We start from the raw sequence: 8,725 nt of genomic DNA, 5'->3' as shown, positions 1-8,725 counted from the left end.
ATGTGATCCATAATGATGCTACCAAGAAGGAGCATTTTGTTGCCACATTGCAGGGGAAGGCAATGGCTTGGTTTATGCAGTATGGTATTGCAGCTTTTCCAACATATGAAGCATTAAGAAACAGATTTTTGGCAAGATTCAGGGAGGAAAAGACCCCTGAGGATATCTCGATCAAAATGAGAAAGATGAAGCAAAGAAAATTGCTAGTGGAAGACTATGCTCAGAAATTTAGAAACCTCAACAACAGATTGTTGGCAGCACAGAGGCCATCATTTGAACAGTTGGGCGATTATTTTTGTAGAGGATTGAATCTGGAGCTGCGTAGTTCAGTAGTAGGAAGAGGAGTGATCAACAATGAAGCAGATTTCAATGAGTTGGTGGAAGCAGCCACAAGGGAAGAAAGAAGGTATGGAAGCCTTGAGAAGAGAAAGAAATCTTCCAAAAGGGAAGAATCAGATTCAGAGGATGAAGAAGATGATGAAGAAACAGATGACTCCTCAGATGAGGAAGACTCAGAGTCTAAAAAGGATTCTGATGAAGAAGATGATGATTGGTCAGAAAAAAAGAAAAAGAAGAAGAAAAGTAAGAAGAAAAAGAAGAAATCCTCCAGGCAGGAGAAGGACAAAGAGAAAAAAGGTAAAAGCAGGGAGCAGACAGCTCCTGGAAAAGAAGACATCAGTCAGATGATTGTCAGTCAATTGAAGAATTTGGGTCTTACAAAACTGGGTATGCCAGAGAGGTCTTATTGGCAAACATGTCAAGTGTTTGGCCATAGTGATGAAAGATGTTGGTACAATCCAAATTATCGGGGACGCATTCCAGAAAGGGTACAGCAAAGAATGAATCCACCTGCAGTGAATGTCATGATTGTAGGAGGGCCTCAGGGAAGGCCACAGAATTTTAGAAACTGGGGAAATTCAGGTCCTATTCAGAGACTTCAAGCCCAAGAAGGGTGGGGTAATCAAAGGAATCAGGACAGAATGGGAGGAAATTTACCGTGTACCTATTGTGGAACACAAGGGCACAGACAGGGACCTGAATGCACCCTGTGGTGCAAACACAGGAGTAAGAGGGGGATCCCTATAGTACAATATAATAATAAAGGCGGCCAGCCTCAACAAAGGCCTCCTGCACAGTTAAATGGTATCATGTTGGAAGAAGAAGAACAGGAATCTGAAGAGTTCTTGATGAATGCCAAAGTGGAGCCTAATAGAGCCCGGATGCCTAATGAGCACTGCTGTGGAAGAGGGGAATCAAGCAACCTGTTCCAATGTGATTGTACAGAGTGTGTCTCGATTGAAGGAGTTAAAGAGGGGGATAATGTTCCTGGAGCTATGGTGGTAACCAGGTCGTCAGGAAAGGTAAAGGGGGATAAGGTTCAGAAAAAAGAAGAACAACAACCAATCGACTGGAAGGTTCAGGACCAGATTAGAATGGGAGTATTGAAGGAGATAAATAAAGTGAACAAGCGACAGGAGGATAAAAGAAGGGAAACTCAGGAAGTCCCTGAGGCAATAGTAAGGTATCCGACGGACAGAATACAGGAAGGAGTTGGTAAAGGACATGATCAGGCGCTGACTGTACAGAAGAAAGCTGCAGTCAAGATGTCTGAGGAGTTTTTTGATGCATTAATGGAAGCACCTACTCATATCAGTTTGAGGAAGATTTTGAGTTTGGTACCAAGCTTTGCAGACCAATTCATGCAGAAGTTACAACAACAGTATGGGGGAAAGAATCCGATTGACTTACAGACAGATGAAGATCCGGATCAGGAGATTGAGGTAGCAGAAATGCAACCTGCAGATGTTGATTACAAAGTTCTAGTGATCAGTGTAAAGATGGAGCAGATATTTATGCCAGGAATGTTGATTGATGGAGGATCAGGAGTGAATGTACTTCTAGAGGAAACATGCAGGAAGATGAACATTACCTGTTGGGATCCGGCACCATTTCAAGTGAAAACGGCAGATCAGAGGAGGATCCAGCCATTAGGGATTGTCAGGAATAAGGAAATTGAGATTGGAGGTCTCAAGTTTAAAGTCAATTTTGTGGTGTTGCAGTTGGAAAAGTCTTCTCAGTCATATCCTATGATTCTTGGGAAAGCTTGGCTTAGAGCAGCAAAAGTCAAGCAACATTGGGGAGAAGATTATGTGATATTGAGACAAGGAAAGAAAAAGGTGAAAATGAAGATGGTGGCTAGCAAAATACTTCCACCTGATTGCAGAGCTTTGCATGCAGAAACAATCAATATGGCTCCAGAATTGGAAGAGGAATTTTTGAGGGTAAATTCTTCTTTCATTCCAATATTTGAAGTGGATGTACAAAATATTGCAGAGAAATATGTAGCTAATGATCCTAAGGTGGAGAAATTGAAGAAACAATTGGGCAAGAGAAAGCTGTTTCCTGAAGGATCTGATTTGGAGGCAGAACAGAAACAGGCAGAGATCAGGGCAGAGAAAGATTTTGAGGAATATCTTTCAAAAAGTTCAAGGGTAAGGGAAGATGATTTGGAAGACATGGATCTAGGAACAGAGGGGAATTCTTAGAAGGTCAGGGTCAGTGTCAATCTGGATCAGAATTTTAAAAGAGGACTGCAGGGTTTACTCAGGGAATACAAGGATGTATTTGCCTGGCACTACAGTGACATGAAAGGAGTGGATCCAGCTTTTTGTGAGCACAGGATCAACCTGAAGGCTGATGCAGTCCCAGTGGTACAACAAAGATACAGATTAAACCCAAGTTATGCTAAGCAGGTGAAAGAGGAATTGGACAAGCTTTTGGCAGTAGGTTTCATTTACCCAGTTGACAATGTGACATGGTTATCTCCAATAGTGGTTGTTCCAAAGAAGAATGGGAAGATCAGGGTTTGTGTGGATTGGAGGAAGCTGAATGCTGCCACACTGACTGATCCTTTTCCACTTCCATATTGTGATACAATGTTGGATGCGGTTGCAGGACATGAAATGTATAGCTTTTTGGATGGTTTTAGTGGCTATAATCAGATCAGGATGGCAGTGGAGGACAGAGAAAAAACAACCTTTATGACAGAATGGGGAGTGTTTTCTTACAATGTGATGGGGTATGAATTGAAAAATGCACCTCCTACTTTTCAGAAGTGGGTTCAGCAAGTGTTTGCTCCTTTCTTGACAACTTTTATGAGGGTGTTCCTGGATGATTTCAGTGTTTCTGGGAGAAAAGATGAGCATTTGGGACATCTCAGGCTCTGTTTGCAGAAGTGCAGGGAAGCTAGACTTTCTTTGAACCCTGAAAAGTGTGCATTTGCAGTAAGCAGTGGGAGTCTTTTGGGACATGTGATATCAAAAGAAGGGATTGCCATTGATTCCAGGAAGGTGGAGGCAATTCTGAAAGCACCAGTACCTAAGAACTTGAAGCAGTTGTCAAGGTTTTTGGGACAAGTAAAGTGGCATAACAGATTTTTGAGGTATTTGGCATATGTTTGTCAATCACTGACAAAGCTTACCAAGAAGGATGTACCATTCTTATGGTCTACTGATCAGCAAGAGGCCTTTGAATTATTGAAGAAGATGTTGGTGGTGGCACCAATTCTAATTTCTCCAGATTGGAATTTGCCATTCCATATATTTGTGGATGCAAGTCATTGTGCAGTGGGAGTAGTCCTAATGCAAGAGAGTGAGAAGGGATGGTTTAGACCTATCTATTATGCAAGCAGGGTGCTATCCTCTGCTGAAAGGAACTTTTCAGTAACTGAAAGAGAAGATTTAGGCATGGTTTATGCATTGAAGAAGTTCAGGCATTACTTGTTGGCCAATAAGGTGGTGTTTCATGTAGATCATCAAGCTTTGATCTATATGGTTAATAAACCACAGTTGTCAGGCAGGTTGGCAAGATGGGTTCTTTTACTTCAGGAATTTGACTATAGTGTGGTGCATACACCGGGGAAAGAGCATGCCATTGCAGATTACTTGAGCAGATTGGAGACAGGAGAACCACCAGATGGAGTGCCTGATGAATTACCTGATGCAGGACTGTTTCAGGTGGTGACAGGTCTGATAGCAGAAGATTGGTATGATGAGATGTTTCAGTTCTTGGTGGAGGGTTTTTTTCCAGAAGAGATGACTTCAGATAGAAGGAAGAGGTTGGCATTGAGGAGCAGATCATTTATGGTAATATCAGGAATGTTATACAAGAAAGGAATAGATTAGGTGATCAGAAGGTGTGTTTCAGGGAAAGCTGAACAAAAGGCAGTTCTTTCAGAGGCTCATTGGGGCAATGCTGGAGGACACTTTTCTCATGAAGTAACTGCTAGAAAAGTATTTCAGGCAGGGTTATGGTGGCCAAGTATTCATAAGGATGCTTACAACTATTGCAGGCAGTGTTTGGTCTGTCAGAGGGATGGAAGGCCAAATGATGCAGATAGGATGCCTTTGCAACCAGTGGTACCACTTGAACCTTTTCAAAAGTGGGGGTTAGATTTCATGGGACCTATTATTCCTTCTGCAAGAAATAATCAAAACAGATATTTTCTGGTGGCTACTGATTATGCAACAAAATGGGTTGAAGCAGTGGCACTAAGGGATAATACTGCAGGTAGTGTGGCAAGATTCCTCTATAGGAATATTATGACCAGATTTGGGTGTCCTGTGGAATTGGTTTCAGATCAAGGAGTACACTTCCTCAACAAAGTGATTAAGAAGTTGACTGAGTCACACCTGATAATACACAAGAAGTCTAAAGTGTATTATCCACAAGCAAATGGACAGGCAGAGTGTACTAATAAGATTCTGATCAGAATTTTGAAGAAGATTGTGGAGGACAATAGGAAGGATTGGGATACAAAGCTTGATTCTGCTTTGTGGGCTTTCAGGACAGCTTTCAAGGTGACAACAGGTCAGACACCTTTCAGGCTAGTATATGGACTAGAAGCAGTAGTACCAATGGAATTTGTAGTTCCTAGTCTGAGAATTGCAGCTGAGCATAGACTGTCTCCAGAAGAGTCTATACCTTTCATAGAGGAATCCTTGTTGAAATTGGAGGAGGATAGGATTCTGAGTGCTTATTTGGTAGAAGCAGTGCAGAACAGAAGGAAAGCATGGGTGTCTTGACACATTAAGTTCAATTTTTTTAAAAAAGGAGATTGGGTCATGGTATATAATAGTAAGTTGGGGGCAAGACCAGGGAAACTCAAGCTGAGATATGTAGGGCCTTATCAGATAGCAGAAGTCAGAGGGCCAGGAACTTTTGTGTTACAGGATGAAGTTGGGAACCAGTTTGGAAAACCACTGAATGGGTATCGGTTGAAATTATTTGAAGGGGAGGTTCCTCAAAAAGAGTGTCAAAATGAGGTGGGAATATATTTTCTCGATTCGGGGGTACGAGGTATTATTAATAGAGAAGTGAAGGTGGAGTGTGAGACCACGTTTTCGTGTTTTCAAACTGACAGAGGACTTGACATATCAAGTAATAGTGCGTCAGCGTTAGTGCCCGCCATGCAGAAGAGAAAGAGTGTGTTGCTAGGTGAAGAGCAAGCCCAGCGTACGCCACCGGTAGCTAGAGAAGCTGCAGATTTTGAAGCGATGGTGCAAAGGAGGGGGATGAGATCGGCAAGGCCAAGCCCTGGAACAATGGTGGAGATAGACGATGAGGAAGAGGATGTACAACAGCTGACACCGCTTCAAATGAAGACCAGACAAGCAACAGAGCATCATCTCATGGATTTTAAGGTGGAGATCGATTCCTTCCAACCCAGACATGCACGATGGCTGCAGTCTATTCAGCTATTAGAGTATGCACAGTTGCCATGGACACACTGGCGTTTCACAACTCAAACAGGCATGATGATGGCGCGAATTATAGATTGTAATGGATTAGTGGGACACAGAGTTTACTTGTCAGCAGCATTAGTGGCGACAGTATTTGGATTGCCTGAAGGAATTGATAATGCGGTGGACAAAGCATCTGAGGAGGACATGGATGCAGAATTCGGGAAGAGTGAAGGTACTCGCAATTATTTTGCTTTGAAAAATGTGTCTGATGCAGAGAGATTGCAGCAAATAAAATGGTTTTTGGAAAGGGTCATGTTATTGGTGAAGTTGGATTACATATCAAGAGAGAATTATGCAATTCTCAGCATGGCAGAGAAGGGTAAGAGATTTGGATGGGCAACAATGTTGTATGAAAGAATACATTCAGAGGTATTTTTCAAAGAAAAGAAAAGAGTGCAGAGAAGTACAAAAGTGGGACCTTTGATTGCTGCAATTTTCATGTATGTAAAGAGTAATGGTGTATTGAGGGCGATGACACCATCAGGGTCAAGACAGGTGGCTGACAGACAGGAAGGACACAGGAAGGAAGTATTTGGGCAGCATGAACTGTTGGATTCTGAGCAGATGATTGACAGGGAAATGAAGACAAAGAAGTATCATGAGTCCAAGACAGGCATATATAAGAGTATGTGGTCAGCAAAGTATTCACATGGTGAATGTATGGAAACTATGGGGTTGAATACAGATGTAGAGATTCCAAAATTTTGGGCTGAAGAGGAAGATGGACAGATAAAGATTGTGGGGGCTCAGACAACTCCAGTGAAGCGTTCCATCAAGTTGAAGAAAAGAAGGTTAGATGTCGTGCAGACCAAGGAGACTGAGAGTGGAAAGAAGCAAGAGGATATCAAACAGTCTCTTGTTAAACAATTTTTTCAAGATGTTACATACTCAAAAGCCTTAGAGTCTGTGGAGATATTAAAGGAGTTTGTGGAGCAGCAGAACATGAACAATGTACTTTTGGAGAGGACAAATGGAAAACTTGTGGAGGAGAAAGAAGAATTGGCAAGGCAGTTGAGTAAAAAGACAATGACAGTGGAGGAAATTGAAGAGTTGTAGGAGAAGCTCAAGGCAGCATCAGAGCAAAATCAAAAAATGGAAGAAAAGTTAAAGATGTTTCAGGGTCATTTGCACAGAAGAGAGAGCAATGCAAAAATGTACAAAGTGTGGCAGAATGATTGGAAAGCAGTATTGACTATGGAGTTGGGGAATTTAGCAAATACTAATGTAGCTTTAGAAGCAGACAACAGGGTTCTACTGAATAGAGTGGCAGCCTGTAAAGATGTGGAAAAGCAAATTAGAGAATGCACAGATGATGAGTTGTCAATTGATGGATGGTACTTGTCACCTGAGGAGGTTGAAGACATGAAGGCTCAACTGAGGAAGCAGGGAGAACAAATTTGGCAAAATCTGGGAGTCAGGCTAGAAGAAGTGATGTCTAAACCATATGAAATATTTGCCAAAGAAGAAAACAAGGAGGAGTATGAGTTACTGAAATTTCAGTATGAGGAGTTACATGAAAAATATAACTCTCTCCTTGAGCAACAGTCACAGGACAGCAAACAGATTGAAAAAGAGGGTGTTCAGGAAGATGATGTACTAAAGACTCCAATGTTGGATACTTTAGTGGATACAATTGCACAGCATGTGAAAAAAGATAATCAGGAATTGGAAAAGTTTTCTGAAGAGATTGCAGATCAGGGGCAAAACAGTGTGGTTGCAGAAAAGGAGAAGACTGTACCAGAAACAATCTGATGCAGCAGGCGCAGATTAATGAAGAAGAAAGCTTGCAACAGCTGATAGTAGATGATCAGGGAGATACAGAATTGCAAAATGTGGAGGACAAAGTTGAAGAAATGCTTACTCAAGAAGATGGTGTGCTGGAGGTTGAACAAAAGGAGTGATCAAGGGAATTGTGGGTTCAGGTCGCCAAAAAGTTTCTTTTTGGTACCACCGGGTGTGCCAGGTGGTAAAGGGGACCTTTACCATAATTAATATGCAGTTAGGGAACTGTCAGGATGACTTCAGATTCCAATTAGGAAGTTATCAGGTCAGAGTCAACTCAGGAGATAATCAGAAACCTATTAGGAAGTAAGTAGGAAAAGACATTATGTGAAAGGATGTAACTTTTCGTAGGGGCTTTTGTATCTTTTGTGATCTTCGATGATGTAAGTAAGTATGGGGATGACGCTGGTGTGTGAGGATGATGGGAAATGGAAGGCGACAGTTATATTTATCTGTCTATTGTCTGTTCTGATTCTGATCTATGTCTGATGAATAACTGATGAAATCCTGAGTATAAATATGAGATATATGTATTCCCTTTGATCTTGTCGATGAAGTATCTGAAGGTTTGAAGTGCATACATACTGTGTAGTCCTGTCTTGGTGGTTGGTTAAGTGTTAGGCAATTATCAGAGAATATGCAGAATCTGTCTAAGCCTTTCCTGATCAACCCCATTACAGTTGGTACCTAGGTGTGACCGGGTTGTCACATTCTGTTATGGTCCAAAGTCTCGTCATGGAATTGCGGTTCGGATATGTTTGTGTTAAATGCATGCACACTAGGTGTTATGGGCCCTAGTGTTTAACACAAATTTATTCGGAGCGGCATGCAACTTCATGGAAATTATTGTTTCTGCAATTTTTTGCACTGCCAGTGCAATCTCTCTTGCAGACTTAGTATGAGTTTACATCCTGCCATACAAGGTGATGGCTAAGTATGGGTGTTTGTGATTGGCTGCTTGAAACTCCAATCTGCTTTCAACCTATTTGGTTGTCTCCATTCCATATCGAGTATATGGCTGGATACTCAATGATTGAGTCATAGTTTGTCGTTAGTCGTGGGCGACTTTCTATAAGTGGTTGGGGGAAAGCACCTCACTCTTACTGCTGCTATTCATCCCGCGTAGGATGGGCAATTTA

The 8,725-nt window shown here is 41.8% G+C and overlaps 1 pseudogene; it reads left to right on the top strand.

Moving 5' to 3' along the window:
- Positions 1-1,148: 1,148 nt before the first annotated feature.
- LOC147462666 (uncharacterized) lies at positions 1,149-7,705 on the top strand (annotated as a pseudogene).
- The last annotated feature ends 1,020 nt before the right edge of the window (positions 7,706-8,725 follow it).

Source organism: Adiantum capillus-veneris, chromosome 2 (genome assembly GCF_014529385.1).
Source record: "Adiantum capillus-veneris isolate H3 chromosome 2, ASM1452938v2, whole genome shotgun sequence".
NCBI lineage: Eukaryota > Viridiplantae > Streptophyta > Polypodiopsida > Polypodiales > Pteridaceae > Adiantum > Adiantum capillus-veneris.
The sequence above is the reverse complement of the archived record's forward strand: the minus strand, read 5'-3'. Positions and strand labels throughout refer to the sequence as shown.